Consider the following 22,084-nt stretch of genomic DNA (forward strand, 5'->3'; position numbering starts at 1 on the left):
TAACCAGCCTCTTGTTGGAGTCTCTGGTCAGCTTGAGGTCCTGTGGCTTGATTGGTTTCTTAAGTCACTTTGTTCGAACAGGCAGAAAAATGTTCTGCTTTACCCAAAATTTTGAGATCCCCCTCCCAGGTTAGGTTAATGGGAGGGTGATCTGCTTTGAGAATCACAAAAGAGGGGTGATGAGGCTAGGTTCTGGTAGAGTTGAGGCCTTTCAACAAACAGTAGCTTTTCCCTGGGGATATTTTGTGAAAAACTCACAGAGCCCAGCCTGGAGCCATTCTCAGGGTTTCTGTTTTTCAATAGATTGTGGAGGCGGATAGAGGGAGGGGCAGCCTCTGGCTTTGGTTACCCAGTGCGGAAAGCCACTCCAATGGCTGGTTCCTGAGCTGGGTGACTTTTCCCTGGATGGAGCTGAGTCTGGCAGGTCTCTTTGCCGTTAAGTTCTTGTGACCTGCTAAATGACTTGTTTTATTCCAAGGCCTGAGTTGGAGCTAGCAGCTACTCTGACCTTTGTCAGTATCCAAGATGGAGATCACCGGTGCTGGGGGGGTAGGGGTGGCCTTCCCTCCTCTGCTCCCTGAGAAGGAGTGAGGACGTCAGGCTTGTACTCACGCCGAGTCTTGTATCCTGGGTCGTCTCTGGTCTGCAAACTGCAGGATGATGTCTGCTCCTTGTCGGTTCTTGCTGGTGTTAAGTAGAATCCTCTCGCCCACTGCGTCTGGCTCCTTCGTCCCAAACTCTCTGTGAGCGCTCAGGTATGGCCGCGGCTGCGGTTGCCGCTGCAACCGTGCCGCCACCGCGGCGGCTGCTGGCAGGCGCTCAGATGTGTCTCCTTGTCTTGGCTTCCCCTCTCTTGTCTAACTGTCTGTCCTGTGATGGCACACTTGGTGTGATTCTCTGGCTTAGGAATGTTCACTGGAACTCTAAAACTGTTTTCTATGCGAGAGCTTGTTCAGATTCCAGCTTCTCCTCCGCCATCTTCCTGGAACCGCAGATGTCTTTTTGATTGGGGAGGGTGCCTGCTATCTAGATTTCCATTCTCAGGCCTGGTGTCAGGGAGTTTGGAGGCTTTCAGGGTTGTAGACTGCTATCATAAGCCTGGAGTTGGGTTCCTAGGCTTTGCCAGGTAGCCACAGGAGCCTTAGGAACAGAGCTTATGTCTGTGCTCTGTTTTGATGTGATCCATCCCTTTTGGATGTGGGCTTATGTCAGGGGGCTTTGGGATCCCTCAGAAAATTACCACTCACAGAGCGTGGATCCAGTTGTATTACTCACAAGATCTGTAGCTGGTGGTGTGCTGCACCACAGAGCCTGTGGTATGGTGAATAAGATGGTTCTCAATCAGAGGGTCTGGGTGTTAGCAGATCCATGTGGGGGATGGTTTTGCTGATGCTGAAGGGTCTCTCTCCTATGTGGTGGTGTGGGGAGCCCTGGCACTGGGAGGACTGGGTAGAGGTTGGTGCGGCAGGCTGATGTGTACTGTGGGGGTTGCCATGCTGGTCTGCGGCAGATGTAGTGGAAGGTGGCAGACACTGGAGGGCAGTCTTGGTGATTTCTGCCTGTGGCTGCTAGGTGTGTTGGCAAAGATGCATGCAGAAGCTTGGTGGTGAAGCAGCTGAGAGCCTGGGGTCTGTGCAGGGTGACAGCAGGGAGGGAGCAGGTCTCAGCAGAAAGCCCAATAGCCAGAGCAGTTGGCCATTAGAGCATAGAGCGATGGATTGGCTACAGCTCTGGTTTCCTGGAGGCCTTGTGCAGGGTTGCAGGGGGCCCACGGGGATCCTGCCAGTGCTGCAGGTTGGGCTGATTTGGGGGGCTTACCCGATGGTGCCAATTTCTGGCAATTGTAATGGTGGCGGTATTACTAAGTTAACTCCTTCCCCATAGCCCTTCTAGGTGGGGGACAGGTTAGAGGAGGCATTCACCAACTCGGAGATATTCATCAGATTCCCTCCTAACATTCCATAGGTATAGTATTGAGCACTTTCTTCAGCTTTTGGGTGCTCCTCTGCTTAAAGGTTGCACTCCTCTGCTTAAAGTCTGCAGAAAGTCCCAAAGCATCATTGCATTTGGTGCAGGTGCTCCACAGTGGTCCCGTTCACTCTTTCTCTTTTGCCTTTTCTTATTTCTCTTGTAGTAGAAAAAGCCTTTAGGTGTTTAGAGTTTGATTGGAGTGGATTTCTTGAGGTAAAGTGTGGCTGTAGCACTATACCTTCTTTTGGTCAGAGACACTTAATGGGGTTACCTGTGAGAGCAACACCATCTTCCCACAACCGGCTGAATTTTTAAATTATATTTCATCTAGTTGTTTGTTGGAGCATTGCAGTTTTTCTGGAATTTAAGGTTTTCTGTATAACTTTGTCTTCAAGTAATCCAACAGCATTAAATATTACATTTAAAAGCTATTCTGTAGCACATAGATTTTGGAATTATAATATTAAGATGAAATTCTTATTGTTTGTACAAAAAAACCCTTTTAAGTCCAAATGGGAAATATGCTCATTTCAGCAGCCTTGGGTCTCCTTCTTCTTTTTGTTTCTCCAGTATCTTTCTTGTTTTGGAACAAGTGTCATGGGTAATATGTCCCTTCCAAAGTAAGATTACTCCATTAATTTAATAGCAAAGGAATATAACCTGCCTGTCTCTAAAGACAGCTTTGAGTATAATGATAATGTGACCATTCACATTAGTGAATTTTCAGTCATATTGATAATTTTTTGTAAGCCAATCATTAAAAAGTTTCCAAAAAGCAAAATAAAGATAATGTTCTGCTTTCTAAGGTTAAAACACTAGTATTTCAACAAAACACATTCTATTCTTCCCAGATTACATGGTGAAGAATTTCTCTTTCATCATAACCCTTACCACTGAACCCTCCCTTCAAACATGTAGCTTTATTCAATTTTCCTGTTATAGCTTTCATTTTGGTACTAGCATCAGTAATCTCCTTCTAGTATTTGACAATGAGATTCCATTTATTGATAGAGAGCTCAATTCATATTGACAAAGGCAGATTGGTGAGCATATCATATAGCATAAAATATTGAATATTATTAACGTGATCTTATGTAACTATTCCATAAATTAATATAAGTACCACATAAATGTGCAATTTCATGTAATTTTTAAAATGCAAAACAATTGCATATCTATGTCATAAAATAATTCAGATAACTAGTAGAAGAGAATAAGCCAAATCCATTGCATCATGCCCAAAATTCTTTGTAAAATTTTATTTTCCCATTAATATTCACCTCGGGCCCTTCTTTTTCTAACAACCAGTGACATGTTGATGTCTCTAGATTTTAGTCACCTCTGATTAACCTCTTTCATTTCCACCTCCAGTTAGTCCTTCATGAGGAATAACTTGTTCCAATATGCCTGCAAGGAGACAGTAGTACCCAAGTCGACTGGCTGTGCCCATTCTTCCCTTGCTTTGTTAGGGAAGGGGATATCAGCAACAAGGTTGCCAGGGACCAGGTTGCTGGAACCATGGTGTTATGAATTATGAGTAACAGAGTAGAGTAGCAGAGATTAGGATACCAGGGAAAGGGGAATTGTGACTGTAATCGCTGAGTGGCAGTGGCACCAACAGCTTTGCAAGGATTGGGATATCCAGACAGTTTAGCAGGGACAAGGAGGAAAAGAGAACGTGAAAGAGTAAAAGTTGTGAAGGATTAGGGTGGCACAATCAGGTTAAAAAGGTCGTGAGTGTGCAAACTGGGTAGCCAGTACTAGGATAAAGCAATTGGCATGGTAGACTGATGTGGTGAAGAGCTCAGTGTTTCCCTCTCCAGTTTGGCTGTTAGATCTTTAGGGAACTACCTCTAGCAGCTCACTATCAGCATGTTGGGTTCAGGTTTTCGGATCTTTTCCCTGAGCATCCTGAGAGACCACACTCCACAATGCTGCAGAACAGGCTCCACATTGTGAGCTGCAATCACCTTTTACAGATCTCACTGCTCATCTCCAACGTCAATTATCATGGTAGCAAGGGATCTGTGTAGTGCTCAGCAGCAGTGCTCTGGGAAACTACCAGTTCTTACCGTAGCATTCTGGGAGCTCCCTTGAAATGGGCAAGAACACTTGCTTCTGCCCTTCCAACTTCTGTGGCTCTGGAAAGCCAGACTTTTCTACCTCAGATGTATTACTTTGATCTACAGGTCCAAATGTTGCTTCAAACTTTCTCTGTCTCCTCTAGGTAATCACCACCTTTAACTATCTCTCCTTTTCCTACCAGGTAGCTTACTTCATCTCCACATCCTTTCATTTCTGCTTTGTATCAACCTGTGGCTTTCACACCAAACCCTTCCAATTTCTCATCTGCCTCTCTAGGTGTGAATCCGGCACAGCAAGCTACATGTAACTTCTGTATCTGTTTATCAACATTGATTCTGGAACCCAAGGTGTTACTAGGCAACTAAGAACATGGGTAGCATCATAAATACTCCCCAGCCAATCACTGCTCATTGAGAAACATGCAAATGTGCTGTGGTCAGTCTCTCCATCTCCATTACTGGTTCAGTAGAATAAAGTGAAATCAAAATGGAGCCACCAGACAGCTGCTATGGCAGCAACCGAACCAATCATAGATAATTTAGTGAGGGGATATGAATCAAATGTAGTAAGGTAAATGCACAGATTTATAGGACAGTACACAGCGTTTCCATCAAACAAGTTAGTTTATGTCCAAAATGCCAGACCAATCTTGGGTTCTGTCCTAGATCTTACTTTTCTGAAGGTACTGAGGACTCCTAGATACAACTCAGACCTAATGACATGGGTGAATAGAAATGTAGGTGAGTATTGCTTAGTGTTCTGAAGTTGCGTTAAGGTGTTGTCTTGTCATGGCTGACATCTAATCAATGTCCTTTCCTGACCTCCACCACATCTCTTTATTTGGCATAAGTGGCATGTGGGAAGATCTAACAAGGTCACCTAGAGTTTGGGCCTGGGGTTAAAAACTCCATTTTGTGATCATAAATATTCCACCACTTCCTGAAACAAAATGTAAGGATCAGCAAGGAAGTTGGGTTAGCAATTCAAAAACTTATAATTACTTTATAGTGCAATATCTGAAATCTTCCCTTCCCACCCCTCAGAATCTGATTCCCCAATTGTGTAGACACTCATACACTCTGTTCTCCTGGAGCATTTGAGTGTGGGGCATCATCTACTTCTTATGTGTACTGCTATACAAAGGGAGATTTTTCTCCTAGGCTCAAGATGACTTCAGTGATTGGTGTACTGTGCAATACCCTAAGGGCATGGTCATTTGTTCACACCCCTAAGTAGAACTGTCAAGGACTAAGGACTAGTCAGGGCTTACTTTCTGTCAGTGGTATTGCTCTGAGGAATTACTGTCAATTTTGCCTACAGTGCCTAGGCTAAGGTCTCTCAGAAAGGCTCCAAACTCAACCTGCCTGAGTCTCTGAGTTGATCATCATTGAGCAACTATGTTCCACATTCTGTGAGTCACTCACTTCTGTGGACCTATGCATATGAAGGCACAAGAAGAGAGTTCCCTGGAAGGAAGGTCCTGGAATGCAAAACATCTACTAGGACAATGGAAACCCATGGTTGGGTGTGCTTAATATGCAATGAAGTAACAAGAAAGAAAGAGACACTGTCAAACCCTAAACAAAGGGTCAGAAGGACTGAGGGGAAAGGAGCCCCATGATCAGGAATATAAATGGAGTTTACAAGCCCTTTCAGGCTCTGACTTTCTAGGTTGAAAGTAAGATAACAGATAGCCTGAGTTCCTAAGAGCTCAATGTTTAGGCTATATGACTTTTTCAGAACTTCTTTTCCTTCCTCCTGTGTTCTGAGCGGAACAGTTAGTACAGTGCTTCTGTCTCCTAGAGGCAATCTTTCTCATCACACAATGCTTAAAGTAGACAATATATGGAAGCTTCTCTTAAATAAAAAATATGAAGTAGAACACAGTGCTTCTCCTGAATTACTGCCCCTAAGAAGTTCCCAATTCTGAGCACAGAGTGATCATGGGTGAGTGCTAATAACCTGAATGGTGAACTTTGAACACTCCCCAAGGCAGATACCGTCCAGTACAGTAGTTGCCACCTATAATCCTGGTTATTAAGACTGAAAATTCTAAGATATTGAGTCCCAAAAGAGGAAACTGGGCCAAGGAGAGACAACTTATCATTGCTGGAAAAGGAGGAAGACAAATTGGAGAATATTTCTCTGAGCATGGACATGGTAGTCATTTCAACAGTTTTCAAATTGTGGCTCATCAGTAGAGAAAACCAAGTCAAATCTCACTAAAGCAATACTAAAACATATATAAAAAACTATTTGGATTTCGTTACTAACTTCTTTTTTCAAGTGTGTGTGTGTGTGTGTGTGTGTGTGTGTGTGTGTGTGTGTGTGTGTGTGTGTTTGTGGTGTCAGATTTTGTATGGGACCGCATTGGTTCTTTAAAAACAACATATTGGCACTATCCTTTAGGTTTCCCATTCAAGACTCGTGGCATTCTAACTCTACCACTTGAAACACACAATTCTGCTGGTTAAATGGAGATAAACATGTAATGGATATGTCAATCTAGGTTGGTTTCAAAGTATGATTTTCAGATCTCACTCTCTGAAGTATATAAGCTATAAGAGTTAGCTTCAATGCTCAGTCCAGTATTCCCAGTAAGTTACTTAATCTTTCTGAATCTCAGAACGTGAAAAGAACTACTTTGTAGATCATAGAATCTGGTGGAAGTTATGACTGGTTGCATGAAGTACAAGTGTTTGGGATGTGTGGACAGAGACTGAAACTCTCATAATACTACTGATGTTTATATTGAAATGAATCCCAGTGATTGGAAACAAGAGGGATTTTTCTGTTCTTATTTATCCATTTATGGGTAGTGAGGGGGCCACAGAAACTCAAGGAGGACAGGGGAGCAAATGCAGCAGTGGTTCTCTGTAGATATTATGTTGACAGTGAACTTATACCACTTGTGGACAGGGACAGGGGAAAAAACAGAGAGAGAGAGTGCAAAGGAAGTGATGAGACTGTCCAAAAAGAAATGAACTCATTACCTGATTTACAAAATGGTGACCCATGTGTACACTTCCTTAACAATAACAATTTTTAAAATCCAGGTTGATAATTTTCTTCTCCAGTTTTCGATAGAGGCCCTTAAGACTTAGATCCACCTATGGAGCTTTTAAAGGTTACTTTATATGATAATTAATATACAGCCAGAATCTCTTAAGAAATATTATAAAAAGTATTGCATTCTTAGTAACTTTCTGTTTGAGTGCAGATTATCTATGTTGTTGGCAGAGCTATTTTTTACTTTTTGTTTTCAGTACTTGTCAGGTGTTGAATTCCTTCTTAAAGCTTTGTGACAGAGGTCCAATATGTCTTGGCACCCTGCCACTAGGTATCATGATAATGAACCTTTGAAATTAATGTCCTTGATTATGAGTTTTATTTATTTATTTTTTGTTTTTGTTAGTAAACTCTGGGCCTAGTCACTGTCTCTCAGCATTTCAGCTAAAGGCTAGTGCTCTACTACTTGAGTCACAGCACAACTTGTGGCTTTTTCTGCTTACATGGTGCTGAGGAATCCAACCCAGGGTCTCATGCTTGCAAGGTAAGCAGTCTACCACTGAGTCACCTTCTCAGCCGCTATGAGTGGTACTTTTGTGCATTGATTTATTAAGCAAATCTATTGAGCAAGTACATTCATTTTGCCACTAGACATATTCAAAATTATGAATTATCTGATATTTTAACGAATAAAACTGTTGGAATTGTTTGTCTCCTCATGCCAAAATCACAAAGGAGGGTATTTTATACAACACCACAAAAGAAATTCAAGATCTTGGTGCTAACAAGAGAATTCAAAATGGTTTTTCATTATGAATACTGAGCTCAAAACTCTTCTACTACTTATTTATAAATGCAAGTTAAAGGGGAAAATCAACCAGGAAGTAAAATGTATATTGATTGTTAATTTTTAAAGCGGAAAATATGATAATTGATGGCAGACTAAAGACAAACTAATACCACAGCCCTGTATGCTCAATAAGAAATAAGAAACTTTTATTGAAAAATTGAGGTGGAAAGTGAACATCAGGCAAAGGCAAGTAGTCAGAGCCTACCACCAACAAAGAAACACCACAATGTATATCTGAGAAAAAGGAAACAATTTCAGAACAGCACTCATCATCTGTATCCGTTTCAATAATACATGTACACTTCCCTACACACACACACACACACACACACACACACACACACACACACACACACACACACAATGTATGCAACAACTCAACCTACTCACAAACATCCACTCATCATGAACCAAGTTCTTCCTGTAATATTTGAAATTTTAAAAGTTTTAAGTATTGTAAATAATTAATAACAGATGCATAAACAATCATTTTCTTAATAGCACTCTGCTATGGAAGTGAGAGTTCATGATTATTATAACTACCTAAAACATCTCTGAATCTGGAAACAATTTTTAAAAAGACAATCTGAATTTGGGACTATATTTCTACCAGCTATTCTGCAAAGGATTAATGAAATGATACTTATAAGATCCAAAAATTAAGTACTAAATTAATACAATGAATACATGAGTAAGTAAAGTGAAAGACACTGATCAGAGAGACCTATGCTGTCTCCGGCTCTCAGCCAGCTGCACACGGTGGCACCCTTGATGCCACATGGGCCACGTGGTTGTGTTCCCCAGAGCACTGGCCATATTGGAGTTGGAGTTGGGGTTGGGGGTTGGGAGAGGAGGGTAGGACATTGGGGATACTGCACTAGGGTTGGAGCTGGGGGTGATGGGGAGGGGAATATAGGCTGCAGGTGAGGCTGCACTGGGGTTGGGACTGGGGTTGGTGGGGATTGGAAGGTAGGCCCTGGCAGAGGCTGGTGAGGGGAGGAAGGAAGGGGGAAGGTCAGCTTCTCTGACAGCAGCCACCCCTATGTTGGCTAGCTTCTGGGGAGTGTCTGTGAATTGGGATGGTTGGGGCAGATCCCCTGGGGCCTGTCAGCCTCATGAGGAAAGGAAGGAGTCTCAAGTCCTGCCAAAGTAGACAATGAGAAATGAGAGAACCAGTGGATAAAGAATTTCAACAATAAAGGGGAGGACTTGGAGGCAAACTCTGGGGGCGTGGAGGGTGGAGGCCACAGGACTCAAGCTGCAGTGATGACTCTCTCGATGCCCCTGGCAGTTTGTGAGGGCCAGCTCCACTGCTGTGGGCTCAGCCTATGACTGGTTTTGCACTGGGCACCAGGAACGGCCTGCCCAGCTTCAGCCTGCCCTAATGGAGCAGCAGCAGGCAGGTCATGCACAGTGGGGTGAAGGAAACATGCCTGGCCAATGCTGTTTCAGCCCACTCAGGACAAGGGCCACCGGGGATGTTCCAGCTGTAGATCAGGACTGAACCATGGACAAGACCAGGTGAGTCCTCTGGGGACCAGCATGGTGGCTGTCACATGTGGGCAGGGAACTTCCTTAGCTTGCTCTAGGGGTTTCCACAGAAAGGCTCATTCACTCTGGTGCCTCTAACACCTTCTGGATTCCAGCTGTCCTCTGGTCTCCTGCCATATCCAAGTACAGTGTCAACTCCATGCCATTGAGAGGTCATTACATAGATGCTCATAGGGCTTCTCAAACCTGGTTCACCATGCATGCAAGGCTTATGGTGTGCCATCCTCCAGGCCAAGTGTACCCCTGTTTCAGCTTGACCACCCATGCCTACAGGACCATGAACTGCATTCTTACACACAAAGCCAGGGATTCACAAGGCTATGCTGCAGTCTAAGGTATCCTATCCCTCATCCTGCTCAAGTGTGGGGTGGCTGTGGAGCCAACTGCATCATCACATTTGATTATCTCAGTGCAAGAAGAAAAAATCTTCATTGTTCAAGATACAGCTGCGCCTAGGTTTCTATGTGTACAAGAGGTGTGTGTGTGTGTGTGTGTGTGTGTGTGTGTGTGTGTGTGTGTGTGTGTGTGTGTGTGTGTGTGTGTGTGTGTGTGACGTGAGAGAGTCAGGCAGAGCAGAGGTTAGGAATAAAACACTTCTTTTCTTCAGCACTGAGTTTTGGTATCTAGAGGATTTTCCCCCCTCCACCAATCCTTAATAAACGTTCTAAAGTTGTCCCTTTGTATACTTTTGTCCCTTGATCTTCCTGATGATCAGATTCCTATGGTCTGCGTGTGAACTTCAGCATTTGCTTCATGAAAGTGGTGACTTTTTAAACATCTTTTATGAAGCTCTTTGATCTCTTTAAATGCAATTTGTGCTGTGTTAATGTGTTACTTAGCCAAACTGTTTGGACTTAGGCTGTGACTGTTAATTTTGAGGTTATCTTAGCACTAATATGAGATACTATCCTTTCAATCTACATTTCTAGTGAAAGAACTTCAACATCTTTATTGAAATAATTGCCTGGGTGTAAACAAAGACAAAAACAGTGTTATAAATGTACAATCACTAGATTTTAGTAAATTGTGGACCACGGAAATAAATTTTTTAACTAATGTTAATAATTGGAATAGGAAAAAAATCACAAATTATAAAACTTAAAAATTGTTCAAATACCAAAAAAGACACTGATCAGGAATGAAGTACAAATGTTAATGTTTAATAAATAAATGAAATATTTGAAATTCTTATCCACATAGGAAATACATACCCAAAAGTCACTGAGATCCCATCTTACACATTAAAATACTTATAGCCACTCAAACAAATAAACACAAATGCTGGAGATGTTGTGTGGCATTGTAACCGAGTACAACTCATATGTAGCTCAGAGTGGAAGTTTACACAATACCAAAAACAACCCCACATATTTTAATGACCTTTACAGTAACTTGGATACATATGAAGGAATATGATTCAACATGAACATCCATGTTAATGGCAGCAGTATTCATAACAACCAAGATCTGCAATCAACCTAGGTGTACCAGTAAAAGGAATAAACAGAATGGGCTATTCATAGCTATAAACATATTCTGGAATATAAGAGAAGTTAATGCTTCTACTGTTACATTGCAAAGTATTTTTGGATATACACCTAATACTATTTTCATGGGCTTTTCTGGCATTGTGTTTTTTTCTTTTGTGAGGAACGTCAATATTGATTTTCAAAGTAGTTACTACAGGTTAAAATATCCTGTAAGGGGCTGGGAAGGTGGCTGAGTGGTAGAGTGCTTGTCTTACATGCCTGAGGCCCTGGGTTCGATTCCTCAGCACCACATAAGCAAAAAGTAAAAAGCCGGAAGTGGCGCTGCGGCACAAGTGGTAGAGCACTAGCCTTGAGCTGAAGAGCTGAGGGACAGCGCCCAGGTCCAGAGTTCAGGCCCCACGACCGCACCCCCCCAAAAAAAAGATATCCTGTAATAGGTGAATATTAGACCAAAAGTTAAATATATCAGTGAACACATACAGGACCATCATATGTAGTTTATAATTTGAAGCAATTTTAAGAAGGCAACAATTGAGAAAAAGATAATGCTAAAAGTTTAATAATAAATTATTTTGAAAAGTTGAATGAAGAAGTTATAAAATAAGACTCATCAAAAACTGTTGAATGATAGAAGATGGATGAAGGTTATAAAAACATTCATCTGCATGGCCAATTTGAATGAAGTAAATTCATATTGGTGTACACTGAAGACACATTCCAATTCATAAAATACACTTAAAATATTTATGAGAAGACAAATCAGTATCTGTCTTTTGTATATGTAATAGTAAAAATTCACAGAAGGATCAGAACTGTGAAAAAGAGAGAGTATGGCCAAAATTGTTGATGTGATTGATTGAATATATCTGAGTTTGTGTGGAAAAGGAGGAAAGAAAATGAAGAAAACATATGGGGTGCTGATCAAGACATATTTTCACATTTATAAACAAGGAATAATATGAAAAATGTGCAACTAATTAGTGTTAATTTAACAAAACATTTTGCTCAAGTTTTAAAAATGAAACTATAAAAAATAACAATAACATCAAATAAATAGGGCATTGAAGAAAATGTCCCATAGACAGATTTTCCCCATAATTTGTTATATTTCATAACAAATGGATTAAAATAAAATGTAATTACATCTGAAGATGTTAACACTTTCAAAGGTCATTTTTAGAATCCAGCAAAGAAAAGTATCAGAGAAGTAGAGAGTAAGAACAATCTGTGCTATGGATGAAGATATTTAGTAGAACTTTGTGATGAAACAATTTGCTTTCTTTTCCTAATCAACATAGTCCAGGTCACCTACCTTTTTACAGAACACTTGTAGTCAGTGAAGTAGAGTTACTAATTAGGTAGTAATTTATTACTTTTATTCCCTAATCTTATTATGTGATTCCTGAATGATATGAGTGATCCTAGGAGATTTTCTGACCTCATTTTCACGGTGTCTAATTCCTCCCCCTGCCCAGGATTCTTCTGCTAGTCTCATTTTTCCTTGTTTCTGAACTCAACTCCTGTGATCTTTCGGGTCATGAAAAAGAGCTGGAGAAATGTGAGTATGACTTGGAGTCTGTGCTAACTTTCACTCCAGCTCAGAGGAACTATTGAAGGACCTCCACCTGAGCTTCAGAATCAGATATTAATTGACCTCTTTGGAAATGTAGAAATTCAGGCAGAATCTGTCATTCCTTGACTTTCTCTGAAGAGATTTTGTACTAGGGCAAATTTCAGAGGATGAGCTTTCCCACCAACCACCACAGCCTTGACAAAAGGAACAGATTTAAAATTGAAAGTGGTCTCAGTTCCCAAAGAGCCAACGGGAATCCAGGAGATCACACATTCCTCCTGATTAGGGACCTTGTAGTAAGAATAGAAACTGGACAAAGTCTAATGTGGAGATTAACTGAGACTGGGCCTAAGGGCAACACAAAAGAATTTCCCTTTGTTTGACTACAATTGTGTTGTTTAGTGAGACATGACACCTTCCTTCATATCAGAAAATGCACTAGGTGAATTATGTCACTGCCACTATGTGGGAGGTCAGTTCCTTGGAGGAGAAGGGGTTAAATGTTGTGACCACCAGTTTTTTCTCTAGGCCTTTATCTCTCCCATGCCTTCCCCTGCAGGGAATATGTTGCTTCTTTCCTGCATTCAACTACTTGTGTACCATAGGGTATTCTTTTTCTAGTCTCTTACATTCGAAGTAGCATAGGCCCAGGCTCTGCTCCTTCCAAGAGGTGACAACAAGATCAGATTTGTACTGAAGGTCAATCAGATTGAAATAAAATAACTGAAATTAGTAGCACCCTTTCATACTTGCATCTTTACTAACAGACAACTTCCTGGTTGCTCATTCTGTAGTTTTAATTCTTTAGTGGCAAGCACCATTCTAGGAGGTCTTTCCTGGCCACTGAAAATTGAACTCACTAGAAGCTGAAAAGTTTCATTTTGTGGGGTGGTGGATACTGGTGGCTCACATCTATAATCCTAGCTAGTCATGAGGCTGAGATCTGAGAATTGTGGTTCTAAGCTAGCTTGGGAAGAAAGTCTATGAGATTTGTCTCTAGTTAATCAACAAAAAAACAGAAGTGGTACTCTGTCCCAAAGTGGTAGAGGGCTGAGTGACAGTACTCAGGCCCTTAGTTCATGCCTCGTGACCAACAAAAAGGAAGTTTCATTTTTCTACCATGGTGTCTTCTTCTAACACACTATGTGCTTTATCTGTAAGTCTTCTTAAGGTTCCTGTGTCTCACTCAAGTAGATTTTTTCTTTCAAAAATAAGAAAGTCCACAAAGTCTACCTATTGTACAATCACTAAGTTTGGAATAAACATTTGTTAACTGTTGGTGTGCAGACATTAGACTAATTCTTAATTTAAAGAAACTATGTTGACCTTCATTCCACTTGAACAATTCTGTGGAAAATAGATATATCTTTGGATTCCTTTGGTTCTTTCTAGAATCTATATTCTCCAGATTGTTTTTCCATTGATGCAGAAAAGTTCCAAATTGTGGCAACTATTATTTATTGTATTGCTAGTTTTAAGCATGGAAAAACCGATCAAAGATATTTCAAATTTAATTTTGTGAAAAATGTTGATTCATTATCTAAATTCAAAAAACATAAATTACTAAAGGAACTGTTTCTTTGGTAAAAAAAAAAAAATAAGAGCACTGGGTCAGAAATAGTCTCTTCCATGTAGGAGTCTTGGAGGGTCTGCCTATATAGTGATCTCACTTTGAGAAGTAGTTTGCCATATGGGTCTTTTCAACACTTCTTGTTTGGCACTAGAAGCCTGGTGAAACAAACAGATTTGTCTATGATTCTCTTTCAGGAAGTCCATGGCTGACATTGATTGTGTTAGATAATAATTGTCCTCCTACCATTTCCTTCTAAGTAATTGTACTTATATTTGTGATTTTGGGACTTGTATCAGGTTATATGTAACCATATCCTGTGGAGCAATTTAAAGAAGGAAACTTCAGTATCTGTGTTATAATGTAATGGTATCATAAAATTCCTTATATTTTACAATATAAGATAAGTAACAATGATTATCTTATCAACTCTAGCTAAATTATGTATCATTAGGCATTATGATAATAGTGTCTGAAAGTTCACCGATCACTTTATTTTCAAAAAAATCAAAATAATCAGAATATTGATATTTTGAAAAGTATATTATGAGGCACGGATATTTCCAAAGACAATGTTACCCACAGGACATTTCGTTTCTTATTTTGTCATGTAGCTAATTTAACTTTACTTTTTATCCAAATTATAACTTACGATTTACTACTTGTGCTACAAAAAATGAAGCACAAATTTATTTTTTGTCTTTTTAACTCATTTGTATTTATCATTGTGCAAAGTGGTTTCAATTCAATGAGTTTGTTTATAAGTACAATGCATCTTGATTAGTGTTCCCTGAATCTACCCGTCTTTCCCCAAACTACCCATCTTCCAAGTTACATGGTTCCATTTCTACATTGATATCATTAATATAATGATTATATTTGCCATCCCTTCCTCTTTTCATTAATCTGCCCCCTCTTTTCTTAAACTTCTTCTCCAGCCGAACATCATTTCCCTTTCTGCTCCTCATTTGCTTGAACTCTTTATTGTTTGTTAGTTATTCAGAGAATCATCATCACTGAAATACTTTCATGAGCATACTGAGTATTGGATTTTTAAATTTCATTTTGATTTCAACTTGTACACAGGAGTTGACATTCATTATGAGTACATGAGTACAATCTCACCTCTTTCATAATTTTCCCCAGCACTCTCACTCCCACCTTTTCCTCAAGTTTCTTCATTTGGTAGGATATGCATTAAGTTAGAGCACTGCATTTCACTCCACTTTATTGCTTCATTTATCTATTTCTTCCCACCTTGACTCCATCCGTACCTCTGAGTACTTGATTCATAGTGTTTATTTTATTGGAATGTGAGTTAGCTATTCTAAGGAATTACATTATTTGAATTATTCTCTGAAGTAACCATATTTCAGTTCATACCTAGGTGTATAGTTGCATTCCACCACAAAGTGTGCATATTGTATTGATCTATATTACGCTTAACTTCCTATATAACAGAAAACATATCTCATTTGTCTCTCTGGGTTTGGCTTTCTTCCCTTACTTCATGTAGCATGATTTTCCCCAATTTATTTCCTTTCTTTGCAAATGATTCATTATCATTCTTTTGAATGGATAAATAAAATTCTGTTGTGCATGTACGTGTGTACGTATGTATGTATATATATGCATATATATATGAATGTATATGCATACATGTATATCTATATGCATATAGCTATCATATTTTCCTTATCTACCTGTCCACTGAGAGGCATAGTCCATGTCTGATGACAATGAGGACAAGCAACTTTATCCATGAAATGTCACAAAGGATACGCTGTGTTCGGTGACTCTAGTGGATAAGTGTAGCCAACGTTAGAGGATGGTCATAGCGATGAGAATAATCAAAGGTGTATATGGGATTACAGAGGTGTGTTTTCTTGAAGATGAATGCTCTTGATTTTGTTGCTAAGCTTGTCATCCCTCTTGAAGTCTCTTTTCTTGCTGCTGGCCTTTTTTAACTGTTTACTCATTTGCTTCAACTGGGCCTTCTTTTCACTTAAAAGGATTATTAATTCCATGTGGTCCTGGCAAGTTATGAAAATAGGAACCTCCATTATTATTCCATCTTTCTTTTCTACTTTTTATTTGTTCCACTATGAGAATATGAACTCAAGGCCTAGACACTGTGTTTTAGCTTTTTCTGTTAAGGCAGGTACTCTATAACTTGAGGTAAAGCTTCATTTCCATGGTTTTGGAGAACTAAAGGGAGATTTTTGTCTGGACTGGATTTGAACTTCAATCTTCAGTTTGCAGACTTCTGAATAGTTAAGATTATAGGATTGAGCTGTTAGTGCCTGGCCCCCAAAGCATTTATTTCTTAACCACAAACATGGAATGCGTCTTATAGAGTTTTGTCATTGAGAAATTCTTATTATATGTGAGAGTTAATGCAATTTCACAGGGAAAGGTTGGAAAGTCAAGAAGTGCTCACTAAACAAATTCAAAATATGGTCTGTTCTTACTTTCTTGATACAACAGCCCCACTGATTTCTCTCATGGATATCTTCTAATCTACTTCTAATTTTACTTCTAATTCACAAGTGGATATAACTCAGTTTCATTTAACTACATGAATTCTTGTTACATATGTTACTGACCTACATTACATCTGAGGCCTAGTGACTACCTGAAATCATCAATTTAATCATAAATGACCTCTGTTCTTTTGCAATAACTAGACTCCTTCAGGGGCCTGAGGACACCAAGATACTTCAGGAGACACAAGCCCCTTCTCCTATCAGACTTGCCAATGCAGAAGAAGCAACTGTTCCCTTCAACCCTTATAGGAAACTTGCCTGTAACATGAGATTCTCAGCAGTGAGAAGGGTATTCAAACTACACCTGCCTGGACACTGCTGGCTCACCATCTGAAACTTCTCAAGCCTTTCTTCAATAATGCTGTCTGTTGTATGTAGAATTGTTGTTTGTCTGCACCAGCCATCCAGACATCTCCTTATTCTCTTCATTGAATAGGATCCACGAATTGAGTCTGTCTACAATCTCCTCTTTGCTGATAATCACCTACAGAGAAAAATGCATTTGGCTGTTGAAGACAGCAAACAAAATGGTGCCCTCCCCTCCTATTAATGGAGTGTGAATTTCATTCATTTTAGTTAGCATCTTAGAGGACTTATATCTGTGTTTTTCCTCTCAGAAACCTAGGGTTCAACATCATCAGACATTCTCATACATTTGCTGAAGTAACAACTCTAAGTGACCAACAACACTTTTACCCATTGCAAATCTATTACCATCAGGTCACAACAAACCTTATAAAGAAGAAAGGCAGAATATATTAAGCACCCCATAAATTCTTCTGCTTTATATCCTTTCAATATTTATTTTTGAATGATGATAACCTAATTTAATTCTGATGATATTTTTTCCTCTTAAAATTAATCAAATTATTACATGATTAAGGCCAAATGTCCTGCTTATTTAATTTAAAAAACTATAATTCACATCATGTAAAACCAAATGTTTATAAAACAACATATCAGGAAGATTCAAGCCATATATATATATATATATATATATATATATATATATATATATACATATATATATATGTATATGTATATGATGGAAGATTCATACATAGTAAAATAAAAGAAACCTTAAACCAATGCCCATCACTCATTTGATCCTGCACCTCTAGTGGAAGAGGGTGATTTTACCTATTAATCATGGAAATGTCATCTCAATCCAGTCTACTCTACACAGGCTAACCCCAAAACACCCAATGCTTCATTACTTACAAACAACTCCAGCAAGTAGACTTTATTTAGCTTAGGATTCTCCTCCCTACAATGATAAATGGATTATGTTAATAAATTTGAAAGTAAATAGTTCAAAACAGCCTGGCTCAGAGTACAAAAGGATTTTGAGGTCTTAAAAATCTTGAAATAATTCCAGTTAAAAAGGGGCCACAGAAGGTCCATTGCTAAAGTTTTAACATGAAGTTCATAAATACGAAACAAAGGGATTTTCTTCTTACACACAAAAACCTCACCAAGAATTTTTGAGTGAAGCAAAATTACCAACTGTAGCACCATCTATCCAGCCAAATGTATTGAAAGGGTTTGAAAGTCTATCCCTAGAAACCCAAGTTTTGTTTCTAACTCTCTGACATGTATTTATTTCAACTTTTAAAACTTTAGTTTTTCATGGCTCAGAATTCTTAGTTAATCTCACAATGGCCCTACATACTGCTCTACATTAACTTTTGGAGAACTTTCCTAGAACACCAAACACATTTTTTTTTGTATAAAATTTGAATAGAAAATTTAAATTGACTTTTAAAAATGAGACGAGTAAATGCTCATTCTCATATAAAATATAGGTCAACACTTCAATTTAGAGGACAATAAAGTTTATATTTAGTTGAAATTTATTTACTAATTATATATATATATAAATCCTCCAACAACAAATCCTCAAAGAAACAACTGAGCAATAAATAAGTGGGCTAAAGACTTAAAGAGAAACTTCTCTGAAGAGGAAAGAGGATGGCCAATAGACACATGAAGAAATGCTCAACATTTCTAGCCATAAAAGAAAAGCAAATCACCAAAATTACTCAAGCTGATTTAAAATTTGGCAAAGGAGCAGGGTATAAAAATAACCATCAAAAATCAATGGCTTTTCTGTATGCCAATAATGAGAAAAGCGTGGTTGAAATCAGGAAAGCAACTCCATTCATAACAGCACCCCCAAAAATATCTAGGAATTAATTTTACCAAAGAAGGGCAGGACCTCTATAATGAACACTTTAAAAACCTGAGAAGGGAAATCAAAACAGAACTTACAAAGTGGTAAAACCCCCCATGTTCCTGGATTGGAAAGATCAACATCGTGAAAATGGCAATACTTTCCAAGGCTTTCTACCAATTTAATGCAATACCTATAAATATTCCAACCCCTTTCTTCAACGAATTAAAGAGGCTATCCAAAAATTCATATAGAACAATAAAAAACCCAGAATAGAAAAAAATATCATTAACATAAAGAACAGTGATGAAGGAATATCAATATCAAATTTCAAACTCTACTACAAAGCCATCGTAATTAAAACAGCTTGGTACTGGCACAAGAACGGACATCAGGAACAATGGAATAGAGTTGAAAAGGCAGAAATGAATGTACAGACATATAGCTACCTAATCTTCGATAAGGGAGCTAAAAAAATAGAATGGAAGAAAGCCTCTTAAGTAAATTGTGCTGGCAAAATTGGTTAATCACTTGTAGAAAATTAAGCTAGATCCTTATATATCAATCTGAACCAGAATCAACTCCAAATGGATCAAAGCCATCTGAGTCAAAGCAGACACTCTGATGGAATAGGATGGAATAGGAGAAACCCTAGGTCTCCTTGGCACAGGCCGAATTTTTTTTTAATGGAGACCCAGAAACACAACAAATCAAAGAAAGGTTGGACAAATGGGATTGCATGAAATTGCAGAGCTTCTACATGGCAAAGGACATAGTTAACAAGATCAATAGAAAGCCTATGGATTGGGAAAAGATCTTCACTAGCCACTAAACAGACAAGGGTCTCATATCTAAAATATACCTGTAACTCAAAAAATTAAATCTCCCAACAACCAATCCTCAAAGAAACCACTTCTCCATAAATAAGTGGGCTAAAGACTCAAAAAGAAACTTCTCTGAAGAGAAAAGTAGGATGGCCAATATACACATGAAGAAATGCTCAACCTCCCTAGCCATAAAAGAAATGCAAATAAAAAGAACAGAAATACCATCTCACCACAGTTAGAATGGCTATAATCAAGAACTCTAATAACAACAGATGCTGGAGGGGATGTGGATAGAAGGAAAACTTACTGTATTGTTGTGGGAGTGTAAACGTGTTCAACCACTTTGGAAAGTTTATGGAGGTTCTCAGAAGACTCCACATAGAGCTGCCCTATGACCCAGAACTACCACTTCTGGGCATTTACCCAAATGTTCACAAACAAGATCATACTAATGCTACCAGCAAGACTATGTTTATTGCAGAATTATTTACCATAACTATGATATGGCACCAACCCAGATACCCTTCAGTTGATGAATGGATCAAGGAAACGTGGTATATATACACAATTCCATGCCTCCATAGAAGTTCTTTGTCCCATTTGTTAGGAAATGGAAAGACTTGGAACAAATTATATTAAGTGAAATAAGCCATACCCAAAGAAACATAGATCCCATGGTTTCTCTTATTTGCAATAACTAGTATATGTCTGAGAAAAGCAGAAATTTTTAGACAAGTTGATGTTAGGCGAAATGAACCCCAAGATATTTTTTTTTCTTTCTTGTGATAGTTTCCAGCATATTTATAAATTGATTTCTTTGTTGCTTTGTATGTACCTCCCCCATGGTATAACTCCTGTTTTCACTGCATTTGATTCTGGTATCCTGCATCTTGTATATACATTTTTCTAATTTGGAGAGGGTAAGGGAAAACACAAAATGCTTAAATAGGGATACAGGTTGACCCATTGTAAAAATGCAATGTACAAGACCCTTCGATGAAAACAAACATTAGAACTTCGGAGGTGGGGAGAATACTCGTGGAGGTAGGAGAGAAGGAATCGTAGTGGAAAAACAAAGGAGGAGGCAACAATGCTTGATAGGAAATATACTTGATAGGAAATTACCTTACTCATTTAATTGTAACCCCTCTGCACAGTATTTTTTTTATAATAAAAGACATACAAAAATTAATTCAATGTATGATTATGGGCCAGTACTAGGATTTGAATTTATGGGCCTTCCACTTACTTTCACACTTCAAACTGGGATCTCTATTTGTCTTTATTTATTTATTTTTTAAAATCAGGAATGCTTCACAAATATTCAAGTCATCCTTGCACAAGGGCCATGCTAATCTCTGTATCGTTCCAATTTTTGTATATGTGCTGCCAAAGTGAGCAATCTTTAATTTTTTGTTAATCTTTTTTTCAAGGATAAATCTAATAACACTGTCCCCTAATTTTGTATAAAATAAGTTTTAGACATATATTTAATATGTAATATATTTGTGAGATATATACATACTATTTATCTGCAGGAGTTGGGCACACTGCAACAATTGAAGGCACTGATTTAATTTCATTGCTGCCATTCTATTTTAAGACTTTTAAAAATCAAAACATAGATGACCATGATTTCATCGAATGTCCTGTCCAATATAGATTTGTGTGTATCAGGCAGGCTGTACCTCATGTCACACAAGAGTGCAAGAATAATAGGGTTTAGCTCATTACATAGTGGCTTATCAGGACATAGGAAATATCCCTCAATTTGGTTGAGCTGATCTCCATTGTTTGTTCTATACTATGCCTCTGCTTTGGCTCTGCAGTTTACCATTTCAAGATGATATTTTGTTCTTTTGGAGACAGATGAATGGAGAAATGTACGTGGCCTCCATGACAATTACCTGTATCTGGTTAAAATTCATACTTTCAAATGGGATATTTGTCATCCCTGTAGAATATAAATGAGGACTCCCAAGCACCAGCTATCTACTTTGCAGCCATTGTAATTTTCATGGAAGCACTATTTTATAGGGACAAAATTATGGTACCAAATACGTTCTTCAGCAACTACCCTTGGGAAATCCTTATGCTCATGCCAAAGTCATTGAACTTCACATTGCCTTTGTCATCCAACACGATGTTATTGGATTTAATGTTTCAGTCATTTTCAGTTTCATTAAAGTAATGCACAGTCCTCACAATCTGTTTGAATAAACTCCTGACTTCATTCTTGAATAGGCGGTATGATTTTCACATTTGTCTAAGGAGGTCTCTGGATGGCCAGTTCCAATACCAAGTATTTGTGCTCATCCATTTCCCTCACCTGATATGACCTGATCATGTGTGGGTGATGGAAAATCTTAATAATGTCCATCTCATTTAAACATTTTTTTGTGGGTCCTGGGGCTTGATCTCTGGGCCTGGACACTGTCA

At 38.8% G+C, this 22,084-nt stretch overlaps 1 non-coding gene across 1 annotated transcript; it reads right to left on the minus strand.

The window, feature by feature from the left end:
- Positions 1 to 20,943: 20,943 nt before the first annotated feature.
- LOC138837067 (U6 spliceosomal RNA) lies at positions 20,944 to 21,047 on the minus strand. Its single transcript, XR_011375163.1, has one exon. It is a non-coding gene; the product is annotated as a U6 spliceosomal RNA (small nuclear RNA).
- Between the last annotated feature and the right edge of the window lie 1,037 nt (positions 21,048 to 22,084).

This window comes from Dipodomys merriami, unplaced genomic scaffold (assembly GCF_024711535.1).
Source record: "Dipodomys merriami isolate MVZ:Mamm:240054 unplaced genomic scaffold, mDipMer1.0.p SCAF_260, whole genome shotgun sequence".
NCBI lineage: Eukaryota > Metazoa > Chordata > Mammalia > Rodentia > Heteromyidae > Dipodomys > Dipodomys merriami.